Source organism: Oncorhynchus keta, unplaced genomic scaffold, assembly GCF_023373465.1.
Source record: "Oncorhynchus keta strain PuntledgeMale-10-30-2019 unplaced genomic scaffold, Oket_V2 Un_contig_2290_pilon_pilon, whole genome shotgun sequence".
NCBI classification, from domain to species: domain Eukaryota; kingdom Metazoa; phylum Chordata; class Actinopteri; order Salmoniformes; family Salmonidae; genus Oncorhynchus; species Oncorhynchus keta.
The window spans coordinates 161,626-188,354 of record NW_026283111.1 but is presented as its reverse complement, the minus strand read 5'-3'; the positions used below and the strand labels follow the sequence as shown (position 1 = coordinate 188,354).

At 44.5% G+C, this 26,729-nt stretch overlaps 1 pseudogene; it reads right to left on the bottom strand.

Annotated features, from left to right (window-relative positions):
- Positions 1 to 26,729, bottom strand: part of LOC127921640 (palmitoyltransferase ZDHHC7-like) — a 38,170-nt pseudogene that overhangs the window by 7,579 nt on the left and 3,862 nt on the right.

Below are 26,729 nucleotides of genomic sequence, written 5' to 3'. Positions count from 1 at the left end.
CAGTCAGACTTTTACTCAAGTAGTATTTTACTGGGTGACTTTTACTCAAGTAGTATTTTACTGGGTGACTTTTACTCAAGTAGTATTTTACTGGGTGACTTTTACTCAAGTAGTATTTTACTGGGTGACTTTTACTCAAGTAGTATTTTACTGGGTGACTTTTACTCAAGTAGTATTTTACTGGGTGACTTTCACATTTACTCAAGTAGTATTTTACTGGGTGACTTTTACTCAAGTAGTATTTTACTGGGTGACTTTTACTCAAGTAGTATTTTACTGGGTGACTTTCACATTTACTCAAGTAGTATTTTACTGGGTGACTTTTACTCAAGTAGTATTTTACTGGGTGAATTTTACTCAAGTAGTATTTTACTGGGAGACTTTTACTCAAGTAGTATTTTACTGGGTGACTCTTACTCAAGTAGTATTTTACTGGGTGACTTTTACTCAAGTAGTATTTTACTGGGTGACTTTTACTCAAGTAGTATTTTACTGGGTGACTTTCACTGTTACTCAAGTAGTATTTTACTGGGTGACTTTCACTTTTACTCAAGTAGTATTTTACTGGGTGACTTTTACTCAAGTAGTATTTTACCGGGTGACTTTCACATTTACTCAAGTAGTATTTTACCGGGTGACTTTCACATTTACTCAAGTAGTATTTTACCGGGTGACTTTTACTCAAGTAGTATTTTACCGGGTGACTTTTACTCAAGTAGTATTTTACTGGGTGACTTTCACATTTACTCAAGTAGTATTTTACTGGGTGACTTTCACTTTTACTCAAGTAGTATTTTACTGGGTGACTTTTACTCAAGTGGTATTTTACTGGGTGACTTTTACTCAAGTAGTATTTTACTGGGTGACTTTCACATTTACTCAAGTAGTATTTTACTGGGTGACTTTTACTCAAGTAGTATTTTACTGGGTGACTTTTACTCAAGTAGTATTTTACTGGGTGACTTTCACATTTACTCAAGTAGTATTTTACTGGGTGACTTTTACTCAAGTAGTATTTTACTGGGTGAATTTTACTCAAGTAGTATTTTACTGGGAGACTTTTACTCAAGTAGTATTTTACTGGGTGACTCTTACTCAAGTAGTATTTTACTGGGTGACTTTTTACTCAAGTAGTATTTTACTGGGTGACTTTTACTCAAGTAGTATTTTACTGGGTGACTTTCACTGTTACTCAAGTAGTATTTTACTGGGTGACTTCCACTTTTACTCAAGTAGTATTTTACTGGGTGACTTTTACTCAAGTAGTATTTTACCGGGTGACTTTCACATTTACTCAAGTAGTATTTTACCGGGTGACTTTCACATTTACTCAAGTAGCAATTTACCGGGTGACTTTCACTTTTACTCAAGTAGTATTTTACCGGGTGACTTTTACTCAAGTAGTATTTTACTGGGTGACTTTCACATTTACTCAAGTAGTATTTTACTGGGTGACTTTCACTTTTACTCAAGTAGTATTTTACTGGGTGACTTTTACTCAAGTGGTATTTTACTGGGTGACTTTTACTCAAGTAGTATTTTACTGGGTGACTTTCACATTTACTCAAGTAGTATTTTACTGGGTGACTTTTACTCAAGTAGTATTTTACTGGGTGACTTTTACTCAAGTAGTATTTTACTGGGTGACTTTCACATTTACTCAAGTAGTATTTTACTGGGTGACTTTTACTCAAGTAGTATTTTACTGGGTGAATTTTACTCAAGTAGTATTTTACTGGGAGACTTTTACTCAAGTAGTATTTTACTGGGTGACTCTTACTCAAGTAGTATTTTACTGGGTGACTTTTAGACTTTTACTCAAGTAGTATTTTACTGGGTGACTTTCACATTTACTCAAGTAGTATTTTACTGGGTGACTTTCACATTTACTCAAGTAGTATTTTACTGGGTGACTTTTACTCAAGTAGTATTTTACTGGGTGACTTTTACTCAAGTAGTATTTTACAGGGTGACTTTTACTCAAGTAGTATTTTACTGGGTGACTTTTACTCAATTAGTATTTTACTGGGTGACTTTTACTCAATTAGTATTTTACTGGGTGACTTTTACTCAAGTAGTATTTTACTGGGTGACTTTTACTCAAGTAGTATTTTACTGGGTGACTTTTACTCAAGTAGTATTTTACAGGGTGACTTTTACTCAAGTAGTATTTTACCGGGTGACTTTCACTTTTACTCAAGTAGTATTTTACTGGGTGACTTTTACTCAAGTAGTATTTTACTGGGTGACTTTTACTCAAGTAGTATTTTACTGGGTGACTTTTACTCAAGTAGTATTTTACTGGGTGACTTACTCAAGTAGTATTTTACTGGGTGACTTTTACTCAAGTAGTATTTTACTGGGTGACTTCTACTCAAGTAGTATTTTACTGGGTGACTTCTACTCAAGTAGTATTTTACTGGGTGACTTTCACTTTTACTCAAGTAGTATTTTACTGGGTGACTTTTACTCAAGTAGTATTTTACTGGGTGACTTTTACTCAAGTAGTATTTTACTGGGTGACTTTTACTCAAGTAGTATTTTACTGGGTGACTTTTACTCAAGTAGTATTTTACTGGGTGACTTCTACTCAAGTAGTGTTTTACTGGGTGACTTTACTCAAGTAGTATTTTACTGGGTGACTTCTCCTCAAGTAGTATTTTACTGGGTGACTTCTACTCAAGTAGTATTTTACTGGGTGACTTTTACTCAAGTAGTATTTTACTGGGTGACTTTTACTTTTACTTGATTCATTATCTATTAAAGTATCTTTACTTTTACTCAAGTATGAGAATTGAGAGCTTTTTCCAACACTACAGGCTGGTGTTAACCTTGACACTTCCTTTAAGTGGTGACGACCACAGAGCTTTTTCCATCACTGCAGGCTGGTGTTAACCTTGACACTTCCTTTAAGTGGTGACGACCACAGAGCTTCTTCCACCACTGCAGGCTGGGCACGGTGTCAGTAATAATGTGTTAACCTTGACACTTCCTTTAAGTGGTGACGACCACAGAGCTTGGTGCCTCACCGTCTCGTCGTTGCAGATGGAGTGTATCTGCGTTCGAACATCACCACGGTGAAGGTGAGGAAGAGGAAGGCCTCCAGACAGAGGAAGATCATCAGCATCACCGCCACTGGCGGAGAGAAGTCGGTGCATTCTGGGAGATGGATTTGTGGGAGAGGAGAGAGGTGTCATTATTTTGTCAGAGGAGGAGAGGGGTGTCATTATTTTGACAGAGGAGAGGGGTGTCATTATTTTGTCAGAGGAGGAGAGGGGTGTCATTATTTTGACAGAGGAGGAGAGGGGTGTCATTATTTTGTCAGAGGAGGAGAGGGGTGTCATTATTTTGACAGAGGAGGAGAGAGGTGTCATTATTTTGACAGAGGAGGAGAGGGGTGTCATTATTTTGACAGAGGAGGAGAGAGGTGTCATTATTTTGACAGAGGAGGAGAGGGGTGTCATTATTTTGACAGAGGAGGAGAGGGGTGTCATTATTTTGACAGAGGAGAGGGGTGTCATTATTTTGTCAGAGGAGGAGAGGGGTGTCATTATTTTGACAGAGGAGGAGAGGGGTGTCATTATTTTGTCAGAGGAGGAGAGGGGTGTCATTATTTTGACAGAGGAGAGGGGTGTCATTATTTTGTCAGAGGAGGAGAGGGGTGTCATTATTTTGACAGAGGAGGAGAGGGGTGTCATTATTTTGTCAGAGGAGGAGAGGGGTGTCATTATTTTGACAGAGGAGGAGAGAGGTGTCATTATTTTGACAGAGGAGGAGAGGGGTGTCATTATTTTGACAGAGGAGAGGGGTGTCATTATTTTGACAGAGGAGAGGGGTGTCATTATTTTGACAGAGGAGAGAAGTGTCATTATTTTGTCAGAGGAGGAGAGGGGTGTCATTATTTTGACAGAGGAGGAGAGAGGTGTCATTATTTTGACAGAGGAGGAGAGGGGTGTCATTATTTTGACAGAGGAGAGGGGTGTCATTATTTTGACAGAGGAGAGGGGTGTCATTATTTTGACAGAGGAGAGAGGTGTCATTATTTTGACAGAGGAGGAGAGGGGTGTCATTATTTTGACAGAGGAGGAGAGGAGTGTCATTATTTTGTCAGAGGAGGAGAGGGGTGTCATTATTTTGCCAGAGGAGGAGAGGGGTGTCATTATTTTGACAGAGGAGGAGAGGGGTGTCATTATTTTGTCAGAGGAGGAGAGGGGTGTCATTATTTTGTCAGAGGAGGAGAGGGGTGTCATTATTTTGTCAGAGGAGGAGAGGGGTGTCATTATTTTGACAGAGGAGGAGAGAGGTGTCATTATTTTGTCAGAGGAGGAGAGAGGTGTCATTATTTTGTCAGAGGAGGAGAGAGGTGTCATTATTTTGTCAGAGGAGGAGAGGGGTGTCATTATTTTGACAGAGGAGGAGAGAGGTGTCATTATTTTGTCAGAGGAGGAGAGGGGTGTCATTATTTTGTCAGAGGAGGAGAGAGGTGTCATTATTTTGTCAGAGGAGGAGAGGGGTGTCATTATTTTGACAGAGGAGAGAGGTGTCATTATTTTGTCAGAGGAGGAGAGGGGTGTCATTATTTTGTCAGAGGAGGAGAGGGGTGTCATTATTTTGTCAGAGGAGAGGGGTGTCATTATTTTGTCAGAGGAGGAGAGGGGTGTCATTATTTTGACAGAGGAGGAGAGGGGTGTCATTATTTTGTCAGAGGAGGAGAGGGGTGTCATTATTTTGACAGAGGAGGAGAGGGGTGTCATTTTGACAGAGGAGGAGAGGGGTGTCATTATTTTGACAGAGGAGAGAGGTGTCATTATTTTGACAGAGGAGAGGGGTGTCATTATTTTGTCAGAGGAGGAGAGGGGTGTCATTATTTTGACAGAGGAGAGAGGTGTCATTATTTTGACAGAGGAGGAGAGGGGTGTCATTATTTTGTCAGAGGAGGAGAGGGGTGTCATTATTTTGACAGAGGAGGAGAGAGGTGTCATTATTTTGACAGAGGAGGAGAGGGGTGTCATTATTTTGACAGAGGAGGAGAGAGGTGTCATTATTTTGACAGAGGAGGAGAGGGGTGTCATTATTTTGACAGAGGAGGAGAGGGGTGTCATTATTTTGACAGAGGAGAGGGGTGTCATTATTTTGTCAGAGGAGGAGAGGGGTGTCATTATTTTGACAGAGGAGGAGAGGGGTGTCATTATTTTGTCAGAGGAGGAGAGGGGTGTCATTATTTTGACAGAGGAGAGGGGTGTCATTATTTTGTCAGAGGAGGAGAGGGGTGTCATTATTTTGACAGAGGAGGAGAGGGGTGTCATTATTTTGACAGAGGAGGAGAGGGGTGTCATTATTTTGACAGAGGAGAGGGGTGTCATTATTTTGACAGAGGAGAGGGGTGTCATTATTTTGACAGAGGAGAGAAGTGTCATTATTTTGTCAGAGGAGGAGAGGGGTGTCATTATTTTGACAGAGGAGGAGAGAGGTGTCATTATTTTGACAGAGGAGGAGAGGGGTGTCATTATTTTGACAGAGGAGAGGGGTGTCATTATTTTGACAGAGGAGAGGGGTGTCATTATTTTGACAGAGGAGAGGGGTGTCATTATTTTGACAGAGGAGAGAGGTGTCATTATTTTGACAGAGGAGGAGAGGGGTGTCATTATTTTGACAGAGGAGGAGAGGAGTGTCATTATTTTGTCAGAGGAGGAGAGGGGTGTCATTATTTTGCCAGAGGAGGAGAGGGGTGTCATTATTTTGACAGAGGAGGAGAGGGGTGTCATTATTTTGTCAGAGGAGGAGAGGGGTGTCATTATTTTGTCAGAGGAGGAGAGGGGTGTCATTATTTTGTCAGAGGAGGAGAGGGGTGTCATTATTTTGACAGAGGAGGAGAGAGGTGTCATTATTTTGTCAGAGGAGGAGAGGGGTGTCATTATTTTGTCAGAGGAGGAGAGAGGTGTGTGGTCCTTCTGTAGCTCAGTTGGTAGAGCATGGCGCTTGTAACGCCAGGGTAGTGGGTTCGATCCCCGGGACCACCCATACGTAGAATGTATGCACACATGACTGTAAGTCGCTTTGGATAAAAGCGTCTGCTAAATGGCATATATTATTATTATTATTATAGGTGTCATTATTTTGTCAGAGGAGGAGAGAGGTGTCATTATTTTGTCAGAGGAGGAGAGGGGTGTCATTATTTTGACAGAGGAGGAGAGAGGTGTCATTATTTTGTCAGAGGAGGAGAGAGGTGTCATTATTTTGTCAGAGGAGGAGAGGGGTGTCATTATTTTGACAGAGGAGAGAGGTGTCATTATTTTGTCAGAGGAGGAGAGGGGTGTCATTATTTTGTCAGAGGAGGAGAGGGGTGTCATTATTTTGTCAGAGGAGAGGGGTGTCATTATTTTGTCAGAGGAGGAGAGGGGTGTCATTATTTTGACAGAGGAGGAGAGGGGTGTCATTTTGACAGAGGAGGAGAGGGGTGTCATTATTTTGACAGAGGAGAGAGGTGTCATTATTTTGACAGAGGAGAGGGGTGTCATTATTTTGTCAGAGGAGGAGAGGGGTGTCATTATTTTGACAGAGGAGAGAGGTGTCATTATTTTGACAGAGGAGGAGAGGGGTGTCATTATTTTGTCAGAGGAGGAGAGGGGTGTCATTATTTTGTCAGAGGAGGAGAGGGGTGTCATTATTTTGACAGAGGAGGAGAGGGGTGTCATTATTTTGACAGAGGAGGAGAGGGGTGTCATTATTTTGACAGAGGAGGAGAGGGGTGTCATTATTTTGACAGAGGAGGAGAGAGTTGTCATTATTTTGACAGAGGAGGAGAGGGGTGTCATTATTTTGTCAGAGGAGGAGAGGGGTGTCATTATTTTGACAGAGGAGAGAGGTGTCATTATTTTGACAGAGGAGGAGAGGGGTGTCATTATTTTGACAGAGGAGGAGAGGGGTGTCATTATTTTGTCAGAGGAGGAGAGGGGTGTCATTATTTTGTCAGAGGAGGAGAGGGGTGTCATTATTTTGACAGAGGAGAGAGGTGTCATTATTTTGTCAGAGGAGAGGGGTGTCATTATTTTGTCAGAGGAGGAGAGGGGTGTCATTATTTTGTCAGAGGAGGAGAGGGGTGTCATTATTTTGTCAGAGGAGGAGAGGGGTGTCATTATTTTGTCAGAGGAGGAGAGGGGTGTCATTATTTTGACAGAGGAGAGAGGTGTCATTATTTTGTCAGAGGAGAGGGGTGTCATTATTTTGTCAGAGGAGGAGAGGGGTGTCATTATTTTGACAGAGGAGAGGGGTGTCATTTTGACAGAGGAGGAGAGGGGTGTCATTATTTTGACAGAGGAGGAGAGGGGTGTCATTATTTTGACAGAGGAGGAGAGGAGTGTCATTATTTTGACAGAGGAGGAGAGGGGTGTCATTATTTTGACAGAGGAGGAGAGGGGTGTCATTATTTTGACAGAGGAGGAGAGGAGTGTCATTATTTTGACAGAGGAGGAGAGGGGTGTCATTATTTTGACAGAGGAGGAGAGGGGTGTCATTATTTTGTCAGAGGAGGAGAGGGGTGTCATTATTTTGACAGAGGAGGAGAGAGGTGTCATTATTTTGTCAGAGGAGGAGAGGGGTGTCATTATTTTGTCAGAGGAGGAGAGGGGTGTCATTATTTTGACAGAGGAGGAGAGAGGTGTCATTATTTTGTCAGAGGAGGAGAGGGGTGTCATTATTTTGACAGAGGAGGAGAGGAGTGTCATTATTTTGACAGAGGAGGAGAGGGGTGTCATTATTTTGACAGAGGAGGAGAGGGGTGTCATTATTTTGACAGAGGAGGAGAGGGGTGTCATTATTTTGACAGAGGAGGAGAGGGGTGTCATTATTTTGACAGAGGAGGAGAGGGGTGTCATTATTTTGTCAGAGGAGAGAAGTGTCATTATTTTGTCAGAGGAGGAGAGGGGTGTCATTATTTTGACAGAGGAGGAGAGGGGTGTCATTATTTTGACAGAGGAGGAGAGGGGTGTCATTATTTTGTCAGAGGAGGAGAGAGGGGTGTCATTATTTTGACAGAGGAGGAGAGGGGTGTCATTATTTTGACAGAGGAGGAGAGGGGTGTCATTATTTTGACAGAGGAGGAGAGGGGTGTCATTATTTTGACAGAGGAGGAGAGGGGTGTCATTATTTTGACAGAGGAGGAGAGGGGTGTCATTATTTTGTCAGAGGAGGAGAGGGGTGTCATTATTTTGTCAGAGGAGAGAAGTGTCATTATTTTGTCCTCTGATCATAAAGGTTCTATTAACATTTAAAAGCATTTCAAATCAAATGTATCATCATCATCATCATTATTATAAACATCATCAATCTTCTTCATTATTATTTCATCATCATCCTCATTATTTCATCATCATCATCATCATCATTATTTCATCATCATATCCAAGATGGCGTAGCAGTCAGGCATCTTTGTCTTCGTCTTGTCGCGTAACATGTATATATATTTTTTCTTCGCATTTTCTTCGCATTTATTTTTAAAATATTTTTTAAACTTCAACTTCAACATACTCTCCTGCAACGCGCCTCACCCAATGTGGTATAGATCTGCTATTTTCTTTACTTTAGAACCAGAAGCCCCAACAGAAGCTAGTAGTCAGCTAGCCACTGCTCGAGGTCATAAGCTAACCTTTAGCCCGGACAACTCCTGCCAGTCTGCACAGCGATATTCAACCCAGAGCATACTGGACTCTTTTTCCCCACATATACTGATACCTACCTCAAGCTCTGAACCTTCTCATCTGGATCATCACAGCTAGCTAGCGGCTATCCAAGGGCTACCCCTGGCTAACGTCTCTGTCACGAAGAAAGTACCAATTAGCCTGGAGCTAGCCTGTGCTAGAGGTCCATCCCCAGCAAGCTGAAGAGGTCCATCAGCCACTTGGTAAAATAGGTATTGTTTCCCAATTGGCCTGGACCCTTTTATTACACATTATTCATCGACCTGGCCAAGGTTTTCGACTCTGTCAATCACAGCATTCTTATCGGCAGACTCAATAGCCTTGGCTTCTCAAATGACTGCCTCACCTGGTTCACCAACTACTTCTCTGATAGAGTTCAGTGTGTCAAATCGGAGGGCCTGTTGTCCAGACCTCTGGCAGTCTCTATGGGGTGCCACAGGGTTCAATTCTCGGGCCGACTCTCTTCTCTGTATACATCAATGATGTCGCTCTTGCTGCTGGTGATTCTCTGATCCACCTCTACACAGACACCATTCTGTATACTTCTGGCCCTTCTTTGGACACTGTGTTAACTAACCTCCAGACAAGCTTCAATGCCATACAACTCTCCTTCCGTGGCCTCCAACTGCTCTTAAATGCAAGTAAAACTAAATGCATGCTCTTAAACCGATCGCTGTCCGCACCCGCCCGCCCGTCCAGCATCACTACTCTGGACGGTTCTTAGAATATGTGGACAACTACAAATACCTAGGTGTCTGGTTAGACTGAAAACTCTCCTTCCAGACTCACAATAAGCATCTCCAATCCGAAATTAAATCTAGAATCAGCTTTCTATTTCTCAACAATGCATCCTTCACTCATGCTGCCAAACATGCCCTCGTAAAACTGACCATACTACCGATCCTCGACTTCGGCTATGTCATTCACAAAATAGCCTCCAATACCCTACTCAATAAATTGGATGGAGTCTATCACAGTGCCATCCGTTTTGTCACCAAAGCCCCAGATACTACCCACCACTACCCACCACCAAAGCCCCATATACTACCCACCACTACCCACCACCAAATCCCCATATACTACCCACCACTACCCATCACCAAAGCCCCAGATACTACCCACCACTACCCACCACCAAAGCCCCATATACTACCCACCACTACCCACCAACAAAGCCCCATATACTACCCACCACCAAAGCCCCATATACTACCCACCACTACCCACCACCAAATCCCCATATACTACCCACCACTACCCATCACCAAAGCCCCAGATACTACCCACCACTACCCCACCACCAAAGCCCCATATACTACCCACCACTACCCACCACCAAAGCCCCATATACTACCCACCACTACCCACCACCAAAGCCCCATATACTACCCACCACTACCCACCACCAAAGCCCCAGATACTACCCACCACTACCCACCACCAAAGCCCCAGATACTACCCACCACTACCCACCACCAAAGCCCCATATACTACCCACCACTACCCACCACCAAAGCCCCATATACTACCCACCACTACCCACCACCAAATCCCCATATACTACCCACCACTACCCACCACCAAAGCCCCATATACTACCCACCACTACCCACCATCAAAGCCCCATATACTACCCACCACTACCCACCACCAAAGCCCCATATACTACCCACCACTACCCACCACCAAAGCCCCATATACTACCCACCAACAAAGCCCCATATACTACCCACCACTACCCACCACCAAAGCCCCAGATACTACCCACCACTACCCACCACCAAAGCCCCATATACTACCCACCACTACCCACCACCAAAGCCCCATATACTACCCACCACTACCCACCACCAAAGCCCCAGATACTACCCACCACTACCCACCACCAAAGCCCCAGATACTACCCACCACTACCCACCACCAAAGCCCCATATACTACCCACCACTACCCACCACCAAAGCCCCATATACTACCCACCACTACCCACCACCAAATCCCCATATACTACCCACCACTACCCACCACCAAAGCCCCATATACTACCCACCACTACCCACCATCAAAGCCCCATATACTACCCACCACTACCCACCACCAAAGCCCCATATACTACCCACCACTACCCACCACCAAAGCCCCATATACCCCACCACTACCCACCAACAAAGCCCCATATACTACCCACCACTACCCACCACCAAAGCCCCAGATACTACCCACCACTACCCACCACCAAAGCCCCATATACTACCCACCACTACCCACCACCAAAGCCCCATATACTACCCACCACTACCCACCACCAAAGCCCCAGATACTACCCACCACTACTTCGCCACCAAAGTGAAACGTAGAAACACAGTAGCCTACCACAGTGAATGTAACAGTAGCCTACCACAGTGAATGTAGCAGTAAACAGTAGCCTACCACAGTGAATGTAGCAGTAAACAGTAGCCTACCACAGTGAATGTAGCAGTAAACAGTAGCCTACCACAGTGAATGTAGCAGTAAACAGTAGCCTACCACAGTGAATATAGCAGTAAACAGTAGCCTACCACAGTGAATGTAGCAGTAAACAGTAGCCTACCACAGTGAATGTAGAAGTAAACAGTAGCCTACCACAGTGAATGTAGCAGTAAACAGTAGCCTACCACAGTGAATGTAGCAGTAAACAGTAGCCTACCACAGTGAATGTAGCAGTAAACAGTAGCCTACCACAGTGAATGTAGCAGTAAACAGTAGCCTACCACAGTGAATGTAGCAGTAAACAGTAGCCTACCACAGTGAATGTAGCAGTAAACAGTAGCCTACCACAGTGAATATAGCAGTAAACAGTAGCCTACCACAGTGAATGTAGCAGTAAACAGTAGCCTACCACAGTGAATGTAGAAGTAAACAGTAGCCTACCACAGTGAATGTAGCAGTAAACAGTAGCCTACCACAGTGAATGTAACAGTAGCATACCACAGTGAATGTAGCAGTAAACAGTAGCCTACCACAGTGAATGTAGCAGTAAACAGTAGCCTACCACAGTGAATATAGCAGTAAACAGTAGCCTACCACAGTGAATGTAGCAGTAAACAGTAGCCTACCACAGTGAATGTAGAAGTAAACAGTAGCCTACCACAGTGAATGTAGCAGTAAACAGTAGCCTACCACAGTGAATGTAGCAGTAAACAGTAGCCTACCACAGTGAATGTAGCAGTAAACAGTAGCCTACCACAGTGAATGTAGCAGTAAACAGTAGCCTACCACAGTGAATGTAGCAGTAAACAGTAGCCTACCACAGTGAATGTAGCAGTAAACAGTAGCCTACCACAGTGAATGTAGCAGTAAACAGTAGCCTACCACAGTGAATGTAGCAGTAAACAGTAGCCTACCACAGTGAATGTAGCAGTAAACAGTAGCCTACCACAGTGAATGTAGCAGTAAACAGTAGCCTACCACAGTGAATGTAGCAGTAAACAGTAGCCTACCACAGTGAATGTAACAGTAGCCTACTACAGTGAATGTAGCAGTAAACAGTAGCCTACCACAGTGAATGTAGCAGTAAACAGTAGCCTACCACAGTGAATGTAGCAGTAAACAGTAGCCTACCACAGTGAATGTAGCAGTAAACAGTAGCCTACCACAGTGAATGTAGCAGTAAACAGTAGCCTACCACAGTGAATGTAGCAGTAAACAGTAGCCTACCACAGTGAATGTAGCAGTAAACAGTAGCCTACCACAGTGAATGTAGCAGTAAACAGTAGCCTACCACAGTGAATGTAGCAGTAAACAGTAGCCTACCACAGTGAATGTAGCAGTAAACAGTAGCCTACCACAGTGAATGTAGCAGTAAACAGTAGCCTACCACAGTGAATGTAGCAGTAAAAAGTAGCCTACCACAGTGAATGTAGCAGTAAACAGTAGCCTACCACAGTGAATATAGCAGTAAACAGTAGCCTACCACAGTGAATGTAGAAGTAAACAGTAGCCTACCACAGTGAATGTAACAGTAGCCTACCACAGTGAATGTAGCAGTAAACAGTAGCCTACCACAGTGAATGTAACAGTAGCATACCACAGTGAATGTAGCAGTAAACAGTAGCCTACCACAGTGAATGTAGCAGTAAACAGTAGCCTACCATTCCACTGGTCATTGACACAGCTGTAGAACTGTAGGAAACTGAGGCAGAGGGCGTAGACCGAGATCAGAGCTATGTACATCTGAAGAGAGGAGAGAGGGAGGAGGAGAGACAGGAGGAGAGAGGGGAGGAGTGGGGAAGGAGAGAGGGAGGAGGAGAGACAGGAGGAGAGAGGGGAGGAGAGACAGGAGGAGAGAGGGAGGAGGAGAGACAGGAGGAGAGAGGGAGGAGGAGAGACAGGAGGAGAGACAGGAGGAGAGAGGGAGGAGGAGAGACAGGAGGAGAGAGGGGAGGAGTGGGGAAGGAGAGAGGGAGGAGGAGAGACAGGAGGAGAGAGGGAGGAGGAGAGACAGGAGGAGAGAGGGGAGGAGAGAGAGGAGGAGAGAGGGAGGAGGAGAGACGGGAGGAGAGAGGGAGGAGGAGAGAGGGGAGGAGTGGGGAAGGAGAGAGAGAGGAGGAGAGAGGGAGGAGAGAGGGGAGGAGTGGGGAAGGAGAGAGGGAGGAGGAGAGACAGGAGGAGAGAGGGAGGAGGAGAGACAGGAGGAGAGAGGGAGGAGGAGAGACAGGAGGAGAGAGGGGAGGAGAGAGGGGAGGAGAGAGGGGAGGAGTGGGGAAGGAGAGAGGAGGAGGAGGGGGAAGGAGAGAGGGAGGAGGAGAGACAGGAGGAGAGAGGGAGGAGGAGAGACAGGAGGAGAGAGGGAGGAGGAGAGACAGGAGGAGAGAGGGGAGGAGTGGGGAAGGAGAGAGGGAGGAGGAGAGACAGGAGGAGAGAGGAGGAGGGGGAAGGAGAGAGGGAGGAGGAGAGACGGGAGGAGAGAGGGAGGAGGAGAGAGGGAGGAGTGGGGAAGGAGAGAGGGAGGAGGAGAGACAGGAGGAGAGAGGGGGGGAGTGGGGAAGGAGAGAGGGAGGAGGAGAGACGGGAGGAGAGAGGGGGAGGAGTGGGGAAGGAGAGAGGGGAGGAGTGGGGAAGGAGAGAGGGAGGAGGAGAGACGGGAGGAGAGAGGGAGGAGGAGAGAGGGGAGGAGTGGGGAGGAGAGAGGGAGGAGGAGAGACGGGAGGAGAGAGGGGAGGAGTGGGGAAGGAGAGAGGGAGGAGGAGAGACAGGAGGAGAGAGGGGAGGAGTGGGGAAGGAGAGAGGGAGGAGGAGAGACAGGAGGAGAGAGGGAGGGAGGAGAGACAGGAGGAGAGAGGGGAGGAATGGGGAAGGAGAGAGGGAGGAGGAGAGACAGGAGGAGAGAGGGAGGAGGAGAGACAGGAGGAGAGAGGGGAGGAGTGGGGAAGGAGAGAGGGAGGAGGAGAGACAGGAGGAGAGAGGGGAGGAGTGGGGAAGGAGAGAGGGAGGAGGAGAGACGGGAGGAGAGAGGGGAGGAGGAGAGACGGGAGGAGAGAGGGGAGGAGGGGAAGGAGAGAGGGAGGAGAGAGACGGGGAGGAGAGGGGAGGAGAGAGGGGAGGAGAGAGGGGAGGAGTGGGGAAGGAGAGAGGGAGGAGGGAGTGGGGAAGGAGAGAGGGAGGAGGAGAGACGGGAGGAGAGAGGGGAGGAGTGGGGAAGGAGAGAGGGAGGAGGAGAGACGGGAGGAGAGACAGGAGGAGTGGGGAAGGAGAGAGAGGGAGGAGGAGAGACGGGAGGAGAGAGGGAGGGAGTGGGGAAGGAGAGAGGGAGGAGGAGAGACGGGAGGAGAGAGGGGAGAGAGAGGGGAGGAGAAGGAGAGAGGGAGGAGGAGTGGGGAAGGAGAGAGGGAGGAGGAGAGACGGGAGGAGAGAGGGGAGGAGTGGGGAAGGAGAGAGGGAGGAGGAGAGACGGGAGGAGAGACAGGAGGAGTGGGGAAGGAGAGAGGGAGGAGGAGAGACGGGAGGAGAGACAGGAGGAGTGGGGAAGGAGAGAGGGAGGAGGAGAGACAGGAGGAGTGGGGAGGAGAGAGGGAGGAGGAGAGACGGGAGGAGAGAGGGGAGGAGTGGGGAAGGAGAGAGGGAGGAGGAGAGACGGGAGGAGAGACAGGAGAAGTGGGGAAGGAGAGAGGGAGGAGGAGAGACGGGAGGAGAGAGGGGAGGAGTGGGGAAGGAGAGAGGGAGGAGGAGAGATGGGAGGAGTGGGGAAGGAGAGAGGGAGGAGGAGAGACGGGAGGAGAGAGGGGAGGAGTGGGGAAGGAGAGAGGGAGGAGGAGAGACGGGAGGAGAGAGGGGAGGAGTGGGGAAGGAGAGAGGGAGGAGGAGAGATGGGAGGAGGGGGAGGAGGAGAGACTGGAGGAGAGACAGGAGGAGTGGGGAAGGAGAGAGGGAGGAGGAGAGACGGGAGGAGAGACAGGAGGAGTGGGGAAGGAGAGGGGAGGAGGAGAGACGGGAGGAGAGACAGGAGGAGTGGGGAAGGAGAGAGGGAGGAGGAGAGACAGGAGGATAAGGAGAGAGGGAGGAGGAGAGACGGGAGGAGAGAGGGGAGGAGGGGAAGGAGAGAGGGAGGAGGAGAGACGGGAGGAGAGACAGGAGAAGTGGGGAAGGAGAGAGGGAGGAGGAGAGACGGGAGGAGAGACAGGAGGAGTGGGGAAGGAGAGAGGGAGGAGGAGAGACAGGAGGAGAGAGGGGAGGAGTGGGGAAGGAGAGAGGGAGGAGGAGAGACGGGAGGAGAGAGGGAGGAGGAGAGAAGGGAGGCATGGGGAAGGAGAGAGGGGAGGAGTGGGGAAGGAGAGAGGGAGGAAGAGAGAGATACAGAAATAGAGGTGGAGTGGAAGGGAGAGAGAGAGATGGAGAGAGAGAGAGACAGAAAGAGAGGTGGAGAGGAAGTGAGAGAGAGAGAGAGAGAGACAGAGATGGAGAGAGAGAGAGACAGAAAGAGAGGTGGAGAGAGAGAGACAGAAAGAGAGGTGGAGAGGAAGTGAGAGAGAGAGAGAGAGAGACAGAAAGAGAGGTGGAGAGGAAGTGAGAGAGAGAGAGAGAGAGACAGAAAGAGAGGTGGAGAGAGAGACAGAAAGAGAGGTGGAGAGGAAGAGGGCGAGAGAGAAAACAGTGAATAAAGGGTTATTACCCACACAGACGCTGGGATAGATAAACATCACTTGCTGGACATTAATGTAAGCAATAGTCAGACACCACAGCTCTAGTCAGACACCACAGCTCTCAGGATTCCCCCCTACAGGATTCCCCCTACACTGAGGACATGACATAATGAGGTACAGTCAGGAAGGATTCCCCCCTACACTGAGGTATGGTAGAACCTGACATAATGAGGTACAGTCAGGAAGGATTCCCCCTACACTGAGGTACAGTCAGGAAGGATCCCCCTACACTGAGGACCTGACATAATGAGGTACAGTCAGGAAGGACTCCCCCCTACACTGAGGACCTGACATAATGAGGTACAGTCAGGAAGGATTCCCCCCTACACTGAGGTATGGTAGAACCTGACATAATGAGGTACAGTCAGGAAGGATCCCCCCTACACTGAGGACCTGACATAATGAGGTACAGTCAGGAAGGATTCCCCCTACACTGAGGTACGGTAGGACCTGACATAATGAGGTACAGTCAGGAAGGATCCCCCCTACACTGAGGTACAGTCAGGAAGGATCCCCCTACACTGAGGACCTGACATAATGAGGTACAGTCAGGAAGGACTCTCCCCTACACTGAGGTACGATAGGACCTGACATAATGAGGTACAGTCAGGAAGGATCCCCCTACACTGAGGTACGGTAGGACCTGACATAATGAGGTACAGTCAGGAAGGATCCCCCCTACACTGAGGTACGGTAGGACCTGACATAATGAGGTACAGTCAGGAAGGATCCCCCCCTACACTGAGGACCTGACATAATGAGGTACAGTCAGGAAGGATCCCCCCTACACTGAGGTACGGTAGGACCTGACATAATGAGGTACAGTCAGGAAGTATCCCCCCTACACTGAGGTACGGTAGAACCTGACATAATGAGGTACAGTCAGGAAGGATCCCCCCTACACTGAGGTACGGTAGGACCTGACATAATGAGGTACAGTCAGGAAGGATCCCCCCTACACTGAGGTATGGTAGGACCTGACATAATGAGGTACAGTCAGGAAGGATTCCCCCTACACTGAGGTACAGTCAGGAAGGATCCCCCCTACACTGAGGTACAGTCAGGAAGGATCCCCCCCTACACTGAGGTACAGTCAGGAAGGATCCCCCCCTACACTGAGGTATGGTAGAACCTGACATAATGAGGTACAGTCAGGAAGGATCCCCCCTACACTGAGGTACGGTAGGACCTGACATAATGAGGTACAGTCAGGAAGGATCCCCCCCTACACTGAGGTACGGTAGGACCTGACATAATGAGGTACAGTCAGGAAGGACTCCCCCCCACACTGAGGTACGGTAGGACCTGACATAATGAGGTACAGTCAGGAAGGATCCCCCTACACTGAGGTACGGTGGGACCTGACATAATGAGGTACAGTCAGGAAGGATCCCCCCTACACTGAGGTACGGTAGGACCTGACATAATGAGGTACAGTCAGGAAGGATCCCCCCTACACTGAGGTACGGTAGGACCTGACATAATGAGGTACAGTCAGGAAGGATCCCCCTACACTGAGGTACGGTAGGACATGACATAATGAGGTACAGTCAGGAAGGATCCCCCCTACACTGAGGACCTGACATAATGAGGTACAGTCAGGAAGGATTCCCCCCTACACTGAGGTGCGGTAGGACCTGACATAATGAGGTACAGTCAGGAAGGACTCCCCCTACACTGAGGTACGGTAGGACCTGACATAATGAGGTACAGTCAGGAAGGATCCCCCCTACACTGAGGTACGGTAGGACCTGACATAATGAGGTACAGTCAGGAAGGACTCCCCCTACACTGAGGACCTGACATAATGAGGTACAGTCAGGAAGGATCCCCCCTACACTGAGGACCTGACATAATGAGGTACAGTCAGGAAGGATCCCCCCCTACACTGAGGTACGGTAGGACCTGACATAATGAGGTACAGTCAGGAAGGATCCCCCTACACTGAGGTACGGTAGGACCTGACATAATGAGGTACAGTCAGGAAGGACTCCCCCTACACTGAGGTACAGTAGGACTTGACATAATGAGGTACAGTCAGGAAGGATCCCCCCTACACTGAGGTACAGTCAGGAAGGATCCCCCTACACTGAGGTACAGTCAGGAAGGATCCCCCCTACACTGAGGTACAGTCAGGAAGGATCCCCCCCTACACTGAGGTACAGTCAGGAAGGATCCCCCCCTACACTGAGGTACAGTCAGGAAGGATCCCCCTACACTGAGGTACAGTCAGGAAGGATCCCCCCCTACACTGAGGTACAGTCAGGAAGGATCCCCCCCTACACTGAGGTACGGTAGGACCTGACATGAGGTACGTACAGTGAAGAGCACAAAGAAGCGCTGGTTCTTCTCCCCGACACAGTTGTTGACCCAGGGACAGTGGTGGTCCATCTTACGGATACAGCGCTTACAGATACTGGAGAGGGGAGATGGAAAACCTACATTAATTCCTTTGACAAAGACCCTGGAAGAAATGTGTGATTATATGACTGTACAAACTGCAAGGTGACAGACAGGAGCCAATACATGCAGTGACACACACACAATGTATTAGATGTTAAAGACAAGTTGAACCCCAACTAGAAGGAGTAATGGACATTAACTGAGGAGCTATTGGCCTAACCAGTGTTAACATGGTGTGAGCCAGTTGGTTTGTCAGGCTCTTCCCTTACCTGCTGTGCTCTCTCTGTAACCTGTGTGTGTGTGTGTGTGTGTGTGTGTGTGTGTGTGTGTGTGTGTGTGTGTGTGTGTGTGTGTGTGTGTGTGTGTGTGTGTGTGTGTGTGTGTGTGTGTGTGTGTGTGTGTGTGTGTGTGTGTGTGTGTGTAACCTGTGTGTGTGTGTGTGTGTGTGTGTGTGTGTGTGTGTGTGTGTGTGTGTGTGTGTGTGTGTGTGTGTGTGAACCCTCAATGAGTGTTGTACTATTGTCTACAGTGTAGAATAATAGTGAAGACATCAACACTATGGAATAACACGTATGGAATCATGTGGTAACCAGAAAAAGTGTAAAACAAGTCAAAGTATATTTCATATTTGAGATTCTTCAAAATAGCCACCCTTTGCACACTTTTTGTATTCTCTCAACCAGCCTCACCTGGAATGCTTTTCCAACAGTCTTGAATGAGATCCCACATATGCTGAGCATTTGTTGGCTGCTTTTTCTTCACTCTGCGGTCCGACTCATCCCAAACCATCTCAATTGGGTTGAGGTCGGGTGATTGTGGAGGTCAGGACATCTGATGCAGCACTCCATCACTCTCCTTCTTGGTCAAAATAGCCCTTACACAGCCTGGAGGTGTGTTGGGTCATTGTCCTGTTGAAAAACAAATTATAGTCCCACTAAGCGCAATCCAGATGGGATGGTGTATCACTGCAGAATGCACCATGACACCTCCTCCTCCATGCTTCACGGTGGGAACCACACCTCCTCCTCCATGCTTCACGGTGGGAACCACACATCCGGAGATCATCCGTTCACCTACTCTGCATCTCACAAAGTCACGGCGGTTGGAACCAAAAATCTCTCATCAGACCAAAGGACAGATTTCCACCAGTCTAAATGTCCATTGCTCGTGTTACTTGGCCCAAGCAAGTCTCTTCTTCTTATTGGTGTCCTTTAGTAGTGGTTTCTCTGCAGCAATTCGACCATGAAGGCCTGATTCACTCATAATATAATAATAATATATGCCATTTAGACCATGAAGGCCTGAATACATCAATAATATATAGCCTTTTATCCAAAGATTCAGTCATCAGTCTCCTACCCTGAACAGTTGATGAAGGACCACTGAGATGGTGAGATGTGTCTGTTATTTGAACTGAAGCATTTATGTGGGATGCATTTTCTGAAGCTGGTAACTCTAATGAACTGATCCGTTGCAGTAGAGGGAACACTGGGTCTTCCTTTCCTGTGGCGGTCCTCATGAGAGCCAGTTAATTCTAATGAATTTATCCTCTGCAGCAGAGGGAACACTGGGTCTTCCTTTCCTGTGGCGGTCCTCATGAGAGCCAGTTTCATCATAGCGCTTGATGATTTTCGCGACTGCACTTGAATAAACTTTAAAAGTTCTTGAAATGTTCCGTTTTGACTGACCTTCACGTCTTAAAGTAATGATGGACTGTCGTTACTCTTTGCTTATTTAAGCTGTTCTGGCCATAATATGGACTTTGGTCTTTTATCAAATAGGGCTAACTTCTTCCCTACCTTGTCATAACACAACTGATTGGCTCAAACGCATTAAGAAGGAAATAAATTCCACAAATGAACTTGTAACAAGGCACACCTGATAAAATTGAAATGCATTCCAGGTGACTACCTAATGAAGCTGGTTGAGAGAATGCCAAGAGTGTGCAAAGCTGTCATCCGGCAAAGGGTGGCTTCTTTGAAGAATCTAAAATATATTTTGATTTGTTTAACACATTTTTGGTTACTACATGATTCCATATGTGTTATTTCATAGTTTTGATGTCTTCACTATTATTCTACAATGTAGAAAATAGTAAAAATAAAGAAAAACACTGGAATGAGTAGGTGTTCTAAAACTTTTGACTGGTACTGTATGCACAAACTGTTTCGTCTGGGAAGCAAGCGGACACCTTAAGCCACTGAGTATCCCTCACCTGCAGTACGTATCTATAGATATCTATATCATCTCTGTCATGGTGTCCACCTGCAGTATGTATCTATAGATATCTATATCATCTCTGTCATGGTGTCTACCTGCAGTATGTATCTATAGATATCTATACCATCTCTGTCATGGTGTCTACCTGCAGTATGTATCTATAGATATCTATACCATCTCTGTCATGGTGTCTACCTGCAGTATGTATCTATAGATATCTATATCATCTCTGTCATGGTGTCCACCTGCAGTATGTATCTATAGATATCTATATCATCTCTGTCATGGTGTCTACCTGCAGTATGTATCTATAGATATCTATATCATCTCTGTCATGGTGTCTACCTGCAGTATGTATCTATAGATATCTATATCATCTCTGTCATGGTGTCTACCTGCAGTGATGGGCCCTCTGTGGCTTGATGTGATACGCATCTATAGAGATCTATACCATCTCTGTCATGGTGTCTACCTGCAGTATGTATCTATAGATATCTATACCATCTCTGTCATGGTGTCTACCTGCAGTATGCATCTATAGATATCTATATCATCTCTGTCATGGTGTCTACCTGCAGTATGTATCTATAGATATCTATACCATCTCTGTCATGGTGTCTACCTGCAGTATGTATCTATAGAGATCTATATCATCTCTGTCATGGTGTCTACCTGCAGTATGTATCTATAGATATCTATACCATCTCTGTCATGGTGTCTACCTGCAGTATGTATCTATAGAGATCTATACCATCTCTGTCATGGTGTCTACCTGCAGTATGTATCTATAGATATCTATATCATCTCTGTCATGGTGTCTACCTGCAGTATGTATCTATAGAGATCTATACCATCTCTGTCATGGTGTCTACCTGCAGTATGTATCTATAGATATCTATACCATCTCTGTCATGGTGTCTACCTGCAGTATGTATCTATAGATATCTATATCATCTCTGTCATGGTGTCTACCTGCAGTACGTATCCATAGATATCTATACCATCTCTGTCATGGTGTCTACCTGCAGTATGTAACTATAGATATCTATATCATCTCTGTCATGGTGTCTACCTGCAGTATGTATCTATAGATATCTATACCTCTGTCATGGTGTCTACCCTGCAGTATGTATCTATAGATATCTATATATCTCTGTCATGGTGTCTACATCAATCTATATAGAGATCTTTACCCTCTGTCATGGTGTCATCAGTATGTATATAGTCTTTACCATCTGTCATGGAAACTATCAATGTATCTATAGATCTTATATAATCTCTGTCATGGTGTCATCAATGTATATAGATATCTATATAATCTCTGTCATGGTGTCTACCTGCAGTATGTATCATAGATATCTATATAATCTCTGTCATTTCTACCCTGCAGTATCAATCTATATAGTCTTTACCATCTGTCATGGTGTCAACCTATATAGTCTTTACCCTGAGCTGCAACACTTGGGACATTTATATATGACCTCTCAGGTTTCAGCTGCAGACTGTCAATCTATATAGTCTTTAGGAACCGCCCCTGACGGGAGAGGGTCAGACATCAATCTATATAGAACACGAGGAGACAAACAGGCTTCAGGAAATTCAATCATCTATCTATACATGAAACAACCTAGTCTTTACCCTGAGGAAACATCAATCTATATAGTCTTTACCCTGAGGAAACATCAATCTATATAGTCTTTACCCTGAGGAAACATCAATCTATATAGTCTTTACCCTGAGGAGACATCAATCTATATAGTCTTTACCCTGAGGAAACATCAATCTATATAGTCTTTACCCTGAGGAAACATCAATCTATATAGTCTTTACCCTGAGGAAACATCAATCTATATAGTCTTTACCCTGAGGAGAGGAAACATCAATCTATATAGTCTTTACCCTGAGGAGACATCAATCTATATAGTCTTTACCCTGAGGAAACATCAATCTATATAGTCTTTACCCTGAGGAAACATCAATCTATATAGTCTTTACCCTGAGGAAACATCAATCTATATAGTCTTTACCCTGAGGGGAGGAAACATCAATCTATATAGTCTTTACCCTGAGGAAACATCAATCTATATAGTCTTTACCCTGAGGAAACATCAATCTATATAGTCTTTACCCTGAGGAAACATCAATCTATATAGTCTTTACCCTGAGGAGACATCAATCTATATAGTCTTTACCCTGAGGAAACATCAATCTATATAGTCTTTACCCTGAGGAGAGGAAACATCAATCTATATAGTCTTTACCCTGAGGAGAGGAAACATCAATCTATATAGTCTTTACCCTGAGGAGACATCAATCTATATAGTCTTTACCCTGAGGAAACATCAATCTATATAGTCTTTACCCTGAGGAAACATCAATCTATATAGTCTTTACCCTGAGGAAACATCAATCTATATAGTCTTTACCCTGAGGAAACATCAATCTATATAGTCTTTACCCTGAGGAAACATCAATCTATATAGTCTTTACCCTGAGGAAACATCAATCTATATAGTCTTTACCCTGAGGAAAACATCAATCTATATAGTCTTTACCCTGAGGAAACATCAATCTATATAGTCTTTACCCTGAGGAAACATCAATCTATATAGTCTTTACCCTGAGGAAACATCAATCTATATAGTCTTTACCCTGAGGAAACATCAATCTATATAGTCTTTACCCTGAGGAAACATCAATCTATATAGTCTTTACCCTGAGGAAACATCAATCTATATAGTCTTTACCCTGAGGAAAACATCAATCTATATAGTCTTTACCCTGAGGAAACATCAATCTATATAGTCTTTACCCTGAGGAAACATCAATCTATATAGTCTTTACCCTGAGGAAACATCAATCTATATAGTCTTTACCCTGAGGAGAAAACATCAATCTATATAGTCTTTACCCTGAGGAAACATCAATCTATATAGTCTTTACCCTGAGGAAACATCAATCTATATAGTCTTTACCCTGAGGAAACATCAATCTATATAGTCTTTACCCTGAGGGGAGGAAACATCAATCTATATAGTCTTTACCCTGAGGAAACATCAATCTATATAGTCTTTACCCTGAGGAAACATCAATCTATATAGTCTTTACCCTGAGGAAACATCAATCGATATAGTCTTTACCCTGAGGAAACATCAATCTATATAGTCTTTACCCTGAGGAGACATCAATCTATATAGTCTTTACCCTGAGGAAACATCAATCTATATAGTCTTTACCCTGAGGAAACATCAATCTATATAGTCTTTACCCTGAGGAGACATCAATCTATATAGTCTTTACCCTGAGGAAACATCAATCTATATAGTCTTTACCCTGAGGAGACATCAATCTATATAGTCTTTACCCTGAGGAAACATCAATCTATATAGTCTTTACCCTGAGGAGAGGAAACATCAATCTATATAGTCTTTACCCTGAGGAAACATCAATCTATATAGTCTTTACCCTGAGGAAACATCAATCTATATAGTCTTTACCCTGAGGAAACATCAATCTATATAGTCTTTACCCTGAGGAGAGGAAACATCAATCTATATAGTCTTTACCCTGAGGAAACATCAATCTATATAGTCTTTACCCTGGAAACATCAATCTATAGGAAACATCAATCTATATAGTCTTTACCCTGAGGAGAGGAAACATCAATCTATATAGTCTTTACCCTGAGGAGAGGAAACATCAATCTATATAGTCTTTACCCTGAGGAAACATCAATCTATATAGTCTTTACCCTGAGGAAACATCAATCTATATAGTCTTTACCCTGAGGAAACATCAATCTATATAGTCTTTACCCTGAGGAGAAAACATCAATCTATATAGTCTTTACCCTGAGGAAACATCAATCTATATAGTCTTTACCCTGAGGAGAAACATCAATCTATATAGTCTTTACCCTGAGGAAACATCAATCTATATAGTCTTTACCCTGAGGAAACATCAATCTATATAGTCTTTACCCTGAGGAAACATCAATCTATATAGTCTTTACCCTGAGGAAACATCAATCTATATAGTCTTTACCCTGAGGAAACATCAATCTATATAGTCTTTACCCTGAGGAAACATCAATCTATATAGTCTTTACCCTGAGGAGACATCAATCTATATAGTCTTTACCCTGAGGAAACATCAATCTATATAGTCTTTACCCTGAGGAAACATCAATCTATATAGTCTTTACCCTGAGGAGAGGAAACATCAATCTATATAGTCTTTACCCTGAGGAGACATCAATCTATATAGTCTTTACCCTGAGGAAACATCAATCTATATAGTCTTTACCCTGAGGAAACATCAATCTATATAGTCTTTACCCTGAGGGGAGGAAACATCAATCTATATAGTCTTTACCCTGAGGAGACATCAATCTATATAGTCTTTACCCTGAGGAAACATCAATCTATATAGTCTTTACCCTGAGGAAACATCAATCTATATAGTCTTTACCCTGAGGAGAGGAAACATCAATCTATATAGTCTTTACCCTGAGGAAACATCAATCTATATAGTCTTTACCCTGAGGAAACATCAATCTATATAGTCTTTACCCTGAGGAAACATCAATCTATATAGTCTTTACCCTGAGGAGAGGAAACATCAATCTATATAGTCTTTACCCTGAGGAAACATCAATCTATATAGTCTTTACCCTGAGGAAACATCAATCTATATAGTCTTTACCCTGAGGAGAGGAAACATCAATCTATATAGTCTTTACCCTGAGGAGACATCAATCTATATAGTCTTTACCCTGAGGAAACATCAATCTATATAGTCTTTACCCTGAGGAGACATCAATCTATATAGTCTTTACCCTGAGGAAAACATCAATCTATATAGTCTTTACCCTGAGGAAACATCAATCTATATAGTCTTTACCCTGAGGAAACATCAATCTATATAGTCTTTACCCTGAGGAGAACATCAATCTATATAGTCTTTACCCTGAGGAGAGGAAACATCAATCTATATAGTCTTTACCCTGAGGAAACATCAATCTATATAGTCTTTACCCTGAGGAAACATCAATCTATATAGTCTTTACCCTGAGGAAACATCAATCTATATAGTCTTTACCCTGAGGAAACATCAATCTATATAGTCTTTACCCTGAGGAAAAACATCAATCTATATAGTCTTTACCCTGAGGAAACATCAATCTATATAGAGGACATCAATCTATATAGTCTTTACCCTGAGGAAACATCAATCTATATAGTCTTTACCCTGAGGAAACATCAATCTATATAGTCTTTACCCTGAGGAAACATCAATCTATATAGTCTTTACCCTGAGGAAAAACATCAATCTATATAGTCTTTACCCTGAGGAAACATCAATCTATATAGTCTTTACCCTGAGGAAACATCAATCTATATAGTCTTTACCCTGAGGAAACATCAATCTATATAGTCTTTACCCTGAGGAAACATCAATCTATATAGTCTTTACCCTGAGGAAACATCAATCTATATAGTCTTTACCCTGAGGAAACATCAATCTATATAGTCTTTACCCTGAGGAAACATCAATCTATATAGTCTTTACCCTGAGGAAACATCAATCTATATAGTCTTTACCCTGAGGAGACATCAATCTATATAGTCTTTACCCTGAGGAAACATCAATCTATATAGTCTTTACCCTGAGGAAACATCAATCTATATAGTCTTTACCCTGAGGAAACATCAATCTATATAGTCTTTACCCTGAGGAGACATCAATCTATATAGTCTTTACCCTGAGGAGAGGAAACATCAATCTATATAGTCTTTACCCTGAGGAAACATCAATCTATATAGTCTTTACCCTGAGGAAACATCAATCTATATAGTCTTTACCCTGAGGAAACATCAATCTATATAGTCTTTACCCTGAGGAAACATCAATCTATATAGTCTTTACCCTGAGGAGAGGAAACATCAATCTATATAGTCTTTACCCTGAGGAAACATCAATCTATATAGTCTTTACCCTGAGGAAACATCAATCTATATAGTCTTTACCCTGAGGAAACATCAATCTATATAGTCTTTACCCTGAGGAAACATCAATCTATATAGTCTTTACCCTGAGGAAACATCAATCTATATAGTCTTTACCCTGAGGAAACATCAATCTATATAGTCTTTACCCTGAGGAAACATCAATCTATATAGTCTTTACCCTGAGGAAACATCAATCTATATAGTCTTTACCCTGAGGAGAGGA